Raw genomic sequence first — 15,370 nt, forward strand, 5'->3', positions numbered from 1 at the left:
CCCGCAGGATAGCTACCCTTTGCTTTAATTTCTGCTCTGCTCAGCACCAGTGTAGGATGCATAGGCCTGATGTTTGGTTTCATAATGACGTCGTACATTATACTCTTTCATAACTGCCACAGTTTCAGTGCAGATCAAACAGACACTTCCCCTTGAATTCTTTGAAGAAATATTCACTTTCCCACCGTGTCTGAAATTTTCTGCACTCACTTTCTACCTTTCGCTTCTTTGGTTCTGCCATGTTTGGTAACTTGGGGGTAAATTTCTTCTGTGATTGTCCTTTTTGGTGGAGCAACTGCCTTGATCAACAGCAGCTCCCCCTGGTGTTAAAACTAAGAAGTGCAATAAACTCAAGCAAAAGTTGAAGTGCGGGCCATTTTCTATTCTATTTATAAAATTACTTGCGGGCCAATTAAAACTGGACCGCGGACTTTGGACATGCCTGCTGTAGGTGAAAACATGGAAATCATAAGATAAGGAACTCATTTTTAGAGTCAGCTGTCTAAAACAGTATAGTATCAGTGAAGTATCTAAAACTTTTGACCACCCCAGTTTACACATTGTCAAAGGAACTAGTGGCTTTGGTAAAAAAAAAAATGGCTTAGTTGACAAAACGTCTCTTTAAGCTAAACTTAAAGGTTTTGGGTTAGTTATTGCATTCACAGGTTAACCAGTGTCTTTCTGAATGTATGAGCTATTTTGGAAATTGCATGTTCAGAGAAATTGAGAAATATTGTAACTGGAGGTGAGTAACTAATTTGACAGCAAACTTGCAAACTGTCCTTTAGTAAACGGATGAATATTTGGGAGACATTATTGTTTTAGTCTAGTTTTGCTAAAAAGCTAAGATGTATAGGGAGGAAAACCAGGAGTATTCAAAAATGTTGTTGTTATTACAAATATAGCACCGCTTTTGTTTTTTTAATTTAAGCAGTTCACTTTTAATTACAGGAGTTTATGAATGTCGGCTAATTTGTACAAACAACAAAGCATTTTTTCACCAGAAATCTGCAACATCCTTCAGTCTGAAAACAAAACCCACAATCACAGTCTCGCCAATCAGACAGTATGTGCAATGTTCAGGAGGAAGTGTGGCTCTGAAGTGCAGTGTGAATGATGGGTATGAGGTTGAGTTTCAGGGCTTTTCTGAAGCAGGTAAGCCTGACACAAAAACACAAAAATCAACAAAAGGCAAATCTGTTACTGAGAAACATTTTATATCACAGCATTTTTCACAAAAGCTTGTTTAATATAATTAATATTATTTTGTAACTTTTCGGTCTTGCTATTGTTCTTCTCTCTGGGATATTTTTTAACTTACCTTTATTGTTGTTGTTTAGGCACTGGTACTTTGATTACCTATAATTATCCTACACCTCAAGGTTGTGAACAAGGGGAAAAGACATTCATCTGTCAGTTAAAAAACCAACCTTTACTTACAAATGCAATAACACTACAATTATCACCACAGAGTGAGTATTAATTAATACATTCAGATATTCACAAGTATTAACTTGAGCATGCATTAATACATACAAAATGAAAAATACATATTAAAACTGCTGATGTATTTTTTTCTCTTTTTTTATAGATGCTGTCTGTAAAGATGACACATTTGGCCAAGGAGATGTAGGTTACAAAGCTGCAGTGCCCTCTTCAGAACCAAACAAGGTGGGAGAAATAACTGCAGTCTGTAAGGAGAGCGGAAAATTTTAAGACATTCAATACAACTGCATCCTGTTGCCAGTTAAGGAGCTGCTTGACCAGTCTCAGGTAATCTAGCTCTCTGGTTGTTTCTAACAACATTTCATGAACCATTGGTTAGATCAAAGCAGCAAATGTATTAATGATCTGAGCCAGCAAAAACTATTTGCTTTTAAAAGCAACTTTTAATAAAATCATATTTTCAACTCTAAGATTTATATTATGATGACTTGCCTTATTGTATATTTGCACTTTGCCAAAGGTATTCACTCACCCATCCAAATCACTGAATACAGGTGTTGTAATCACTTCCATGGACACAGGTGTATGAAATCTAGGACCTAGGCTTGCTGACTGCTTCTACAAACATTTGTGAAAGAATCAGAATACTTTATTAATCCCTGAGGAAATGATGAGGTCACAGTTGCAGTAAAAACAGTAACTAACTAAACTAAATTAATTATACACTGTATTACAAAGTTACAAAATATAACAAAATAGCTTCAATAGATATAAATGGCTCTAATTCAAAATACCAGAGTATAAGACAGCCACACACATACAAACACACACGTGTATGTAGATAGATAGATAGATGGATAGATGGATAGATAGATAGACACACACACATATGGAGGAGTTGTACAGGGTTGTACAGGGCACCATGTGACAAAGGAGACAACCTTGGTGCTCCGTCTCATCATCCCCACTAATGGATCCAACCACCACAGAGTCATTTGTGAAACAATAGATCACTCTCAGGAGCTAAGTGAATTCCAATGTGCACTGTGAAAGGATGCCACCTGTACACCATCCAGCTGTGAAAATTTGTTTATAATAAATATGCTATTAGTTGTGTTATAAAGTGTTATAAAGTTATAAAGTATAAGACACTGGGAATGGTAGAAACTCAGCCATGAAATGGTAGGCCAAGTAAAATCACAGGATCACCAGACACCGAGGCACATAGTGTGCAGAGGTCGCTAATGATCAGCTCTTCTGTCACGAGTCACGTCTCTATTGTTTGTTTTTGGCCCACTTTGCACCAGAAAGAGGAAACCAGTGGCTAGCTTGCCATCACCAATGTGTGTGTGAATGGGTGGATGACTGAATGTAGTGAAAAGCACTTTGGGGTCCATAGGGACTAAGTAAAGCGCTATACAAATACAGGCCATTTACCATTTGCTGGGATTTGGCAACCCTATTAGTTGGGTTGTTTAATATTTCTGCTAAGTACTCTTTAAAATGCCAGAATAGGGAGGATGGTGTAGGTTTAAGTTTATTAGATTGTTTAGTATTGCTGAACTATAAAATATTTTGGGTGCAGTGTATTTTTTGCATACAGGTATAACAGAATAGCTTCAGTGTTTTGTTTTTTAAAACTTGAGTATGAACTTATACAAAATGCAGCAAGATATTAAAAACAGTTTTATTAATTAAAAAATACACTATATCGGATTCCTATCGGTATCGGCAGATATCGAAATTTATGATATTGGTATCGGACATAAAAAAGTGGTATCGTGCCACCTCTAGTGTAAATACAACTTTATGTTTTTGTGTTAGCCTTTAGCCTTTAGTCCTTTAGCTGCTGCAACTGAAACCATCAATCTGTGAATGGATGTCTGTACTATCGATATGCAGTGTGGTCCAGTGTTACACTTATAGAGGGAATGAGAAAAATGCATCAGAAGCCACATATGTGATACAGTTTTTAAAGCAAATGCATAATTTGTGCTTAAAGAAGCAGGAAAACAATAAGAAAGAGTAAATAAAACAAGATTTCCTCTGTTTTAGTCTGGCAATACCCTGAAGCAAAAATAGATACTGTAAATAAATAACAACTAAGAAAGTACTTAGTTATAGTATACCTTTGACTCCAAACTACAAACTTTCAAATTCAGAAATCTTTGATCACCAACTGCTCTGATTATAACTGTGCATACATAGAAGTATTACATGGAGATAACATGTGAAATTGTTCTTTCCTCTGTCCAAATCTCACAGTTCTTGACTGCCACTACCTTGCCAGCATTTTTGGAACAGCTCAGCAATGTCACTGTCAGTTTTACTGAAGAAGTGATTAAATCTCCTCCCAACATTAAAGCTATTGTGAAAATACTCACCAATGTAGCCAACAAAACTTCATCCTTCGATGTCTCAATTAGCAGAGATTCAATGGAGGTATGTTGATAAGTTTGCAACATTTTTCACATTCTAAACTGTATTTTTTTTAATCTAATATCACTCTTATCTTTTTACTCTAGAATGTCTTGATAACAGCAGGGGTTCTCACCATCAATGGAACAAAGCAAGCATGGAACATATTGAACAACAATGACTCCAAAGCATCTTAAACAATAGTGATGCTGAAAGTGTTCTTTCTTTGAAGGTGTGGGAGGATGGGACGGCAAGGGCTGCGAGTTAGTGTTAAACATAAATGAAACAAAAACTGTCACCTGCAACTGCAACCACCTGACCTCATTCTCCATCCTCATGTCCCCGAACAGTCCGAAGAAACTCTATTTGGACGTTATAACCTACACTGGAGTTGGCATTTCAATTGGTTCCTTGGTCATATGTCTCATCATTGAAGGCCTCATTTGGAGAAAAATAAGAAAGAATGAAACCTCTTACTTGCGTCATGTTGCCATTGTTAACATTGCTGTTTCCCTCCTGATTGCAAACATTGGTTTATAATTGGAGCGGCCATTTCAGATGCAGAAGTTAAAAACCCTCCAGCATGCACTGCAGCTACCTTTTTTATCCATTTTTTCTACCTGGCCCTGTTCTTCTGGATGCTGGCCTCAGCTATGCTGCTGCTCTACCGTACAACTAATGTTTTTGCTGGTGGTTTGTCTAAAGCATCTATGCTGGCCATTGGATTTTTTCTAGGCTACGGAGCTCCTCTCATCATTGCAACAGTAACTATAGCTGCAACTGCACCTGACAACGGCTACATCCGAGAAAATACCATATGCTGGCTCAACTGGGATAAGTCCAAAGCTCTGCTGGCATTTGTGATTCCTGCACTTTCAATAGTGGTGATAAACCTCATTATCCTGGTTGTGGTTTTGTACAAAATCATAAGGAGAAGGGTTGGAACAACTGCTGCACAAGCAGAGGAAAGGCACATTTTAGTGGTTATTGCCAAGAGCTTGGCTGTGCTCACATAATTTTCTGGCATAACTTGGGGTTTGGGAGCTGGAATTCTGGCTGATCCAACAAATGAAGGAATCCATATTGCATTCGCGTTCTTCAATTCGCTACAGGTACAAATTCATTTTTTTTCCTATCTGTATACCATGATAGTAGCATATCTAATCACTGAATCCTTGATAACTCATGTTACTCTGTTTTTAAAAAGGGTTTCTTTATTTTGGTATTTGGAACACTGCTGGATGGTAAGGTACGTAGAGCTCAATTTTAGTGCAGGTTATTTCAAGAAAAAATAATAATTTATAGATGAATGATGTGTACGAATGAATATATGATTATTCTTGAATTACTTAAAAGTTAAAGGTAAATGATATCAATTTGGTTTAACAACCAAGTGTGTACTGGAAAGAAATGTAGTAATTGTCTCCTGATCTTTACTGACAAAACACTATAAATTTACATAAATTTACATTTCTTGAGATTTCTTGGTTTCTCTGTAAGCCCATTCAAATGACTACTCAGACTTCAGGATGAAAGTAGCAAACAGCAGACCACATAGGTGTATGTGGTCATATTCCACACAAGCACACAAAAAACAGCACAATGAACATCTTCACAGAAGTACAAAAATACAAGATGGTTTGCTTGTAGTGTGTAATGGAATTTCTTTCACTTATGTACTAATCACATTATTTTATTGTATAATGCCTTGGTGCCACTGATTTTAACATGTCTGACACCCATACAGTAAGACAAATGGTGGGGGTCTATTTAGGAAGTTGGGGGAAGCAGACAACTCCACAGGAGGGAGAGTCTTTTGTCTCTTCAAGGACTCTGGGAGGTAGAAAGGGGGTGTAAACCTTAAGGTGTGAAACAACTGTGTACTGCCTTTTGTTCCTGGAGAAGGTATTTAACTGAGAGCCACACTAGGCTCAGTGAGACTCTGCTGACCCTGCCCCGTGGTCATGCAGGCTCTCCACCAAGCTTGGTTTTCTGTTCTTTGTGTGTTTGGATTAAAGAATGTTAGCTACCGCTCACCGCTCATCTGCAGGCTTTATTTAATGGAAAACTTCCACAACAAGTGTTTGGCTTGGCAACATGAATAAATTTAATTTTAACAACAAATTTATGTGACTTCCATTTTAGTGTTCTAACATTTGACATTTCATTTATCAGGTGCGGTCAGCAATAGCATCATGGTCACAACCCTCCAGAAGTAGGACAGGGGTAAGAACAGGTTTCCTAGTCATGCGTTTCATGTTCCTTGTTTCTTACCTTTCTTGTTAATCACAGCCAATTTGCTTCGTATTAATATTGCATGATTTATTTTTGTTTTGCTTTTTTAGAGCACAAGTGCTGGAAACTCAACATCAAGTGGACTTCGATTTTTAAGGAACTGGAGACGTGGAAGAGGTAAAGAGCCATCAAGGAAATTAATCAATTAAGGTTCCATATAAAAATGAAGTGAAAGCTGTGTGTTTTTAGGTGTGCTTGTACTTTGATCAGGCAGTCCAACAGGGAAAATAATAATTGGATGCGTTTCGCATCAACACATACAAAATGTCATTTAAAAAATTTTTTTATACAATTATTTTATCTGCCAACAAAACTACAGATTCCTGGTGTAGTACTGTGTCTACTGTTGTATTTTTTTTTTAATACACAACCCAGAATAACTTCACTTTTTTTTGGGGGGGGGATGGCTACCACATGACATCCAGTGATTTCCATTCCGCTAGCAACACATAATGCGTGCAGAAAACTGTGGTTATTCAGATGACCAACAAGAAGTCCGGCTTTTTCCCCCTTTTTTCGCCGTATTTGCAATATTATTTATCTTAAATAATATTGAATCCTACAAGAACCTGCTTGATTTTTAAGAAAATTTAAAAAAGAAAAACATATGTGATTGCTACAATATTTTTGAATGGCATAATAAATGTTGGAATTGTAATTATAACTTTTAAAAAATGTTATTCATCTTTGATTTTGATTTGAATGCATGATTATCACATCTCAGAGAGTACATATTTCTAATTAGTAATATATCCAAGTACAACAAAAAGCTGAAGTTTCCAGACTTCCTAATATATCCCACTCACTAACAGGTGCCATGATAAAGGGAAAATAATGTTATTTGTTTCACTTGTCTGTCATCATGATGTTATGTCTGATTGGTGTTTATCTGTGGATGTGTGTTTGCACGTGTGCATTTACACTGGCTGAAATCAAATATACCAAGGTTCCTGAATACAAGCAGTCGGTCATTAGCAAGACTATAGAAATTGACTGCTTGCTTATAAGGGTTTGTATTATTGCAGATTTTTTCTGTTTTTGTGTTATTGCAGGATCTTTACCTTACAAAATAAAGTGCCTTGAGTCATCTGTTGTTGTGAGTAAATTGATGCTCCTGAGAAACTTCTTGACTTGAATGGCATGGGAGGTTGTGAAATATGGATAAAACAAGGTTCCGGTTAAAATGAAAGGATATAGTTTTTCTGCTAAAATCCAAATTACACTTAAAAAATAACCTTAACTGCAGCATTGTGTTGGGAATGCTGCAGCTGGGTTGAAGACACGAATGTTCAGGCGACTGTTGTTGTGGTTGGGCGCTGTAGAAATAAAATAAAATTGAATTGAAAAACAAAACCTTCAAATTTCCATATCCAACTACAACAAAATGCTGAATTTTCAAAAAGGTTCTCAAATTTTATACATATATATATCTACAGTGGAACCCCGACTTACGAAATTAATTTGTTCCCATGGGTCTTACGAAAATTTTCGTAAGTCGAAGCACCCATTGAACGATAGGCTACAGGCTAATTGCTAACTACAACAACAATACGTCGTTCACGTGGAACAGCGAAGTGCAAGTACGAAAGCCAAGTGGGTTGTCACATGATTCGGAAGGCATTCTGGGCATTCTGGGCTCAGCCAATCAGAGCCAGCGGATTTCGTTACACGGGCATTTTGCCGTAACATGGGCAGAAATATTGCCGTTAAGTGCCTTCGTAACTTGAATTTTTCGTTAACAGCAAGCTCCAACTTTCTGTAGAGCTTCTTTGCTAAGATTCCTCTACATGCCACAATATATATATATATATATATATATATATATGTGTGTATGTATGTGTGTATATATATATATATATGTATATTAGGGGTGCAACAATACATGTATCGATATTGAACCGTTCGACACAGTGCTTTCGGTTTGGTACGCATATGTATCGAACAATACAAAACTTTTTATTTATTTTATCAACTTTTCTTCTGACGATGCTGTCTGTATTGAGCGCTCAGTGGATCTGCGTTCGACTACTCTGCCTAGGCTGCACTGTCGAGTGCAGATCCACTGAGCGCAGAGCAAGCTAGCAAGACAGAAGCTAAGCTCGTTGCAACATGGCAACTGCCTCAACGCTACCCGAAATTGAACCTCCCCCACCCTAATTCAGATCTGGCGTTTGGAACTATTTTGGTTTTCATGTGAAGCATGACCCTGATGGTAAGCGTGTCATGGACAAAAGTAAAACAGTATGTCGGATGTGCCACGGAACTAGTGCGTTAGCGCAGTTAGCTCGTTAACGCGATCCGCGGTAACTTGTTAACGGAGTTTTGCCGCGTTATGGCGTTAATGTCATTTTAACGAGATTAATGCTGACAGCACTAGTGGGAACACAACGAATATGACTGCACATTTACGCCGACATCATCCTAGTGCAAAAGACAAGTGGAAGCAGACAAAAACAACAAGCACACATGCTACAAACTTTACCCGAGTCATTTAGACTAGGGGTGGGTTTTGATAATCCATTTATCGATTAAAATCGATTCTTGGACAACGTGATAACGATTCATTAAAATCCTGAATCGATTTTTTAATATAAATTTATTTTGCCTGAAATGCCAGAATCTCAGGTTAAACCTCACAAAATTTCAACAACCACCAAACAGCTAAAACAGTAAATGAGAGCAGGTACACGGATTCTACACAAAGACGTAAACACAAAGCGCGGACCTGCCGACGGATCAGAATCAGTGAGATGTCGCCTTTCTCACCCGACGGCACGGATACGGTCGGGGCTGAAAGCCGACAGCTCGCTGATTCTGATGTTTCGGTAGGTCCGCGCTTTGTGTTCACGCCCTTTTTGCACTGATTCTGAAGCTGCAGGTTTTATGTCTCTCCAAACAATATTGACTGAACCAGCAGCAAAGGAAGATCCAAACTATGCTTCACATAAACATCGTCATGAATTCCCTCTGACTTTTCCTGTTTTTCTTCCACCACGATAAAATCACACTTCATGCACAGCTCGCTCTCTCTCTCAGTATACTTCAAGAACGGTTTCCCGTCTAAAAATCTGTTTTCTGCATTATTCGCTTGCTTATTACGCACAAGTCTACCGTTGTTTACAGCGCTGTCGGCCGCTGTTTTTTTCCTTTTATTTACTTCTGAAAAGAAAGCCTCATTTCTGCTGTTCAATACTGAACAAATTTAAACTTTTTAAAATTATTGCAAAACGCTTAGCTGTGTCTCTAATCAAACCTCTGTAACTTTGCTCTGCTTCACTTCAGCAGCATCAGGTAATGTTCATATGTTAATGGTTTTCTTCAGTTTTTGATCTACTGCAGAATATTTTTTATAAAATCCCAGACCAGGAAAGTCTTCTTCACGTTTTTCTGTGTTTTATCCAGTTACTTTGACACAAAGGCATCTGCTGTGATGCTTACACCTTTCATAAAGTCTCGCAAGTGTCAGCTTTCTTTTTATAGACAAAAAAATATGGAAATATACTGATGCGTTATCAGAAGTATAATATTTCTGACTGTCTGAGGCAAAATTTCCCCGATTCAAATCGAATCCAATCAAACTGAATCGAATCGTGGATCGAATCGATTCGGGACATTGAGAATCGTAATCGAATCGATTCTAGAAATCAGTGACGATACCCAGCCCTAATTTAGACAGCCGTTAGCACATGATTCTCCTTATGGGGACCTGATATGTTTAATATGCTGCTGAGAATATACCCCAGAAGAAGCGTATAGTATAGCTTTTATTTTGGAAAGAGCCATTTCTCTGTAATAAACTCTCTTTTCCAAAGATGAGTGATTTCTCGATCAGATAGATTTATTTTTTTTTATTATTTTCTTGTTTCAGCAATATTAAATTTAAAAACTGTACTTTTGAGTTAAAATATATATTAATAAATGACAAATTAAAAAGGCATGAACATTTTTTTGTATCGAAAAAATATCGAACCGTGACACCAAAGTATTGAACCGAACCGAACCGAGAATTTTGTGTATCGTTGCACCCCTAATACATATATAAAACATTTTTTTTTTAAAAGTTAAATATATGAATGTTTTTCATTTTCCAGACGTGTTTGATTCAGTCTATATACTAGATCAAAAATTATATTGGAACAATTTGGCTCCAAGAAGAGCTGTTTGTCTTTTAGGGGTCCTTATGCAAGCGTCATGGTCCCTCTGTGCTTTCTCTGCTTTTTATACTCTCCCTCCACTATCTGTGTGTGTGTTTGTGTGTGTATATATATGTCTACACGTCTTTGTCCATCCATCCTTTTCAGGGTCCTGTGGTTTTAGTGTCAGGGTTACAGGTTATTGTAGGGTTTAGGCCAGGGGTTGGCAACCCTGGGCATGCGTGCCAGTTGTGGCACGCGTAGGGTTAACTGATGGCATGGCCATAGCTGGACTGGCCATCAGGATACCGGGCATTTGCTTGGTGGGTCCATGGTGATTTTTCGTTTTTATGGGCCGATGATTTTTTTTTTTTCCGTAACGGTATAAACAATGAAAGGTGGTGGATTGGCCAGATGCTGGCCGATGTGTAAAAATAACTCAGTTGTTTGGTGGTGGCTATGGCGGAGCTTCCACAGATTCAGTAACATTAGCAAGTGGTGGAGGCTAGCAGGTGGATGAGGGAAAGGGGAGGCAGGAGGAGGAGAGACCCGAGGAGGCCGCCGGTCCGAGTGTCAGGTGAACTGAACTTCAGGTAAGAAGTTATGACCTGCAGTCTATCTGGGTCAGATATAAACCAAGTTTAGGTGTAGTTTATTTTCGTTGTGCTGACTTTTTATAGTCAGTTACAATAATAATGATGTACACTTTATTGATCCCCGTGGGGAAATTTTTCTCTGCATTTAACCCATTCACTCAGTGAAGCAGTGAGCAGCCACCAGTGCAGCGCCCAGGGAGCAGTGTGTGGGGGATGGTACCTTGCTCAGGGATACCTCAGGGTAGCCGTTCAGGGGATTCGAACCCCTGACCTTCCGATCATGGGGCAACCGCTTTATCTACTGAGCTATCCCTGCCCCATAAAGAAGCTGAAATTTGTACTGAAAACAGGTGAAGAGAAATGTTGCCATGAGCAGGATTCGAATCCTTTTCTCAAGGCGGCTAGCATCTCACTGAGCCAAACTCATTCTCAATAACTCGTACTGCATACTAGTTAGCATGACAGAGTTTCTATACAGCTGGGTGAGTGCTATGATGTTACTGATAGTGAACTTGATTTTATCCTTAAGGTTAGTTAGTAGAGTTGCCGACCGTCCCCATAAAAAATGGAATCGTCCTGTATTCAGAGAAAATATTACGCATTTCGCATTGAGGTGAAAAGGAACAAAGATTGTCCCGGACTTCAGCTAGAATGGAAAAAGACACAAAGCTGGAGTTTTTCTGCATCTTTACGCTGTCAGCTGCCTCTTCTTCTCTCATTCTCACCCCCTCCCTCTCCTGTTGCTACTTCAATCATGAAACTGATCAATGATCAGCTTTTCTCTCTTGTTTGTTTATCACCCACTTTGCGCCAGAAAGAGGAAACCGCCGGATGTCGTGCTATAAAACAGCAGCATGTTTAGGCTTGATCAGCTGTTGTTAGAATTTGTTTAATATCACTTTCTAGTATCAGCTGATGTTTGCTGGAGCCACAGATGTAAAAGCTGCTGGTCATGATATCGGTTTGGATATCTGGTGAGAGGGAAACATGAAGATGAAACCAGGAGATGTCCTTACTGAATCATCAGAGCAGAACAGGTGATGGAGAAACAGGTTTACCTTTTAGGTGACATGAATGAGTTGAAGGGAAGTTATGAACTGTTTCTGAGAGACAAATAACACCAGCATCATTTTCTAAGTAGCTGACAGCTGGTAACTGTGCAGGGGCGAATCTAGCAAAGTTATGCCAGGGGGCCAGGTAGGGCATTAACAGCGAAAGGGGGCACAAGGAAATACTTTTCTTTCTTATTCTCATTTAAAATGTCTCACTTTTAACAAATAATTATCTTAATCTTACAACAAACTTTTTCATCTGATGTAAAATGTATAGAAATTTATTATTGTACATACTAATTTTTTTACAGGGTCCCATCATAATTTCTTCAGAAGTAAGTACTGTATATGATGCCAGTATTTTCCCACATTTTCTAGATTCTGTACCAGTACTGTGTAGAATGCCATCACAAGGTCAATTAAGTTTTATTCTTTCTCACCTGTCTTTCTGTCTCCTTTCACTTTTTAAAGGTTGCCATCTTAGAAAAAATATTTTGCCCTGCCATGCTGTTTATTGATGTGATAAATGAATAGTTTATGAAAATATCTCTAAATCTGTCATTTATTATTTTTAATATTCAGTAATGATCATGTCTCACCTCTAGTCTTCTCTGTCTTAATTTCAGGTTTCCACCATGTGTTGTAGATAGTTCAGGAGGTTAACTCGACCAAGCAGTCTTTGGGTTTCGGCTAAGTACTGTTTAGAATACCAGAATAGGAAGGATGGTGTAGGTTTAAGTTTATTAGATTGATACATATATACATACAAGACAGTGTATATCACTGTCACAATGACGTTTGTTTTCATTCAAAGGCTTTATGGTTTTTCCTATAATACCGGGTGGGCCGGTCTCTAGTCAAAATGCCCGGGCTGTTTTTTTGTCCAAGTCCAGCCCTGGGCCTGAGCCAGAGCGGACTCTCCCCGCTACTTCATGGAGTTGATGATCGTCTGTCCATGGAGCTCAGAAACACGTAAGCTAAACTCCAATAAGTTCAATATGTTTAGGCTGGGGGGGTTCCCATGTAGCACTGAATATTTCTTTTTCAGTCACCTTTTCCATTATGTGTTTATACACCTCTCGGCATTTAATTATTGTTATTATTATTATTATTACTGATTATTAATCTCTCTTCCACAGCATATCTTTGTCCTGTCTTCCTTCCATCCCCCTTGCCACCCCTTCCTGAGCCTGGTTCTGCTGAGGTTTTCTTCCTGTTTGAGTTTTTTCTTCCCACTGTCTCCGAAGCCCTTGATTATGATGTTGGGTTTTTCTCTGTTTTGTTTGTATTATAATAGGGTCTTAACCATACAATATAAAGTGACTTAAGGCAACTGTTAATGTATTTTGGTAGTATATAAATAAAAATAAATTGAATATATTTTTGCTCATAATTTGGTCATTTGAAAGTGCCTTAATTAGTGTCTATTTAAGGCACTACTCCATTGGATCATTTTTCAGAGCTATGTTCATATCATAGCTCTGAGAAATCATATAGTCTACTGTCTCCTGGATGTAGAAAAGCTATTTTTTAAAACATTTCTCAAGGTTTTGGGTTTGTTTTTTGTTTTTTAATTTCTCTACTGCCTGGAATGAAATACTTAAACGCTGTTTTATTTATGTATTTATTTAATCATTGAGCACAACTGTATACCAAAAGCCTGTCAAAACAAGAAATGTAAGGATGTCAAACAAGCACCAGATTCAACAAAAACAGAAAAAAAAACATTTCACCATTTTATTTATTAATGAAAATCTAACTTTAAAAGAAAAATATTAATAAAGAATGTATTTAGTAATTAAGAATATAATATAAAGAATATAATAATAGTTTATATAGTTTCAACTCTTAGTCACATGTTTAAAAAGTACAATGTTTAGAATAAATGTGTGTGTGTGTGTGTGTGTGTGTGTGTGTGTGTGTGTGTGAGTGTGTGTGTCTGCCTGTTATGTTATGTTTTGGAAGCAAAGATATTATTTAATTAGTAAAGTAACCACAAACCCAAGCTGTCCCATAAATAGAAGAGAAACTACTACTTCACCTCAGAGTTGTAAAATGTCATAAGGGCAAAAGTAAAAATTTAAGTACTCTATTAAAGTATAAGTATTTGACGTTATTGCTTTAGTACAAGATCTTGAGTTATATGCCACTTCCAAAATATGCATGGAGCAACACAGCAAGAAAACAGAGTGAGGTGAAAGGGGTGAAGTGGATCAGATTTTCACCGCTGCAGGTGAATTTTAAGTCACTGTCCGTGGCTGGAGAGGTGAAGGTAAAGAAACCTGGTGGTGTCCCAGTGACTGTGTTTCTGATCCATTCCTGGTACTTGGACACACGAGTGCCGATTTCTAGTTTCATTGGGTAACCATAGTAATCATGGAGGGTCATAACTCCACTCTGGACCCAGATTGATCCTTTTTTAATCATAAGTGGAGCTCCTCTTTTCCACTGAGAAAAGAAATTGGTAAAAGTCAACATGTTAGCAGATACAGTAAATGCAAAAATGGAAGTTTCGGAGAACGGAGAATGGAGAATGCCACCATTTATTTACAGTCTGTGTATATTTGTACAGAAATAATACATAAATAGCACTGGAGTTACTTTCAAGAAGTTAATAGTTTTCATGTTTTTTTTAACTGAAAAGATAGACTGAAAACCCATTGGAGTTTTTTTTCTCTTATAGTAGATCCATAAAATCAAATCTGACAAATATTTCTCATGATAAATGTGACTTTAGCTGGTAGACCTGTTCCACAAAGGAGCTCAGTCCTGTCATCTGAGATTTTAGAAAGAACTGTCTTATGGAAAATTCAAAATGTATCAAATAAAAGGAATTAGCTATTAAACAACCATAAGAACTGGTATGCTACTATATAAATATATGAATAATTGCAGAAACAAAAACTTAAATATTTTTTCACACTAGCATTTAACAACTGATTACATAAGAAACAAATAAAAAGTTGTGATTACCCAACATGAATCTTGCCGTCCAGCTCTGAGCCCAGCACAGATCATGTTCTCTGTGATCACTTTGACATGTTCATAGTGGCACTGACACTCATTTCTTCCTACTATTGGAATAGTCACATCTTCCAGGATGTTGGAGAAATACCCGTCACTATCTTTGAAACAGATTGCAGGATAGCAACATTTGAAAGAATCTATCATAAGACTGTAACACAGTTTATAAATATATATATATATATATATATATATATATATTTTTTTTTTTTTTTTTACTTACTATCAAAACCACAACCAGTGACCCAGCTGCTGATCCCACTGTGGAAAGTGCTGTTTTTTGAGGCTAAGCAGATGGGCTGAATGTAGTCTGTGAAATTCACAGGAGCTGACAGCTTCAGCAGACAAATGTCATTGTTGTATGTCGTGCTGTTGTATTCAGGATGACAAATTACTTCTTCAACTG

The 15,370-nt window shown here is 37.6% G+C and overlaps 3 long non-coding RNA genes across 3 annotated transcripts; 2 read left to right on the plus strand and 1 right to left on the minus strand.

The window, feature by feature from the left end:
• Positions 1 to 1,611: 1,611 nt before the first annotated feature.
• LOC120439282 lies at positions 1,612 to 4,031 on the plus strand. The gene is made up of 3 exons (XR_005612518.1): positions 1,612 to 1,773; positions 3,712 to 3,888; positions 3,972 to 4,031. It is a non-coding gene; the product is annotated as an uncharacterized LOC120439282 (long non-coding RNA).
• A 1,044-nt stretch (positions 4,032 to 5,075) lies between these two features.
• On the plus strand, positions 5,076 to 6,364 carry LOC116320086. Its single transcript, XR_004199433.2, has 3 exons — positions 5,076 to 5,113; positions 6,040 to 6,090; positions 6,210 to 6,364. It is a non-coding gene; the product is annotated as an uncharacterized LOC116320086 (long non-coding RNA).
• Positions 6,365 to 13,588: 7,224 nt separating this feature from the next.
• Positions 13,589 to 15,367, minus strand: LOC120439285. Its single transcript, XR_005612521.1, has 3 exons — positions 15,188 to 15,367; positions 14,914 to 15,065; positions 13,589 to 14,388 (listed from the first exon to the last, which is right to left on the minus strand). It is a non-coding gene; the product is annotated as an uncharacterized LOC120439285 (long non-coding RNA).
• Positions 15,368 to 15,370: the final 3 nt, after the last annotated feature.

The sequence above is a fragment of the Oreochromis aureus genome, linkage group 3, assembly GCF_013358895.1.
Source record: "Oreochromis aureus strain Israel breed Guangdong linkage group 3, ZZ_aureus, whole genome shotgun sequence".
In the NCBI taxonomy this organism is placed as follows: domain Eukaryota; kingdom Metazoa; phylum Chordata; class Actinopteri; order Cichliformes; family Cichlidae; genus Oreochromis; species Oreochromis aureus.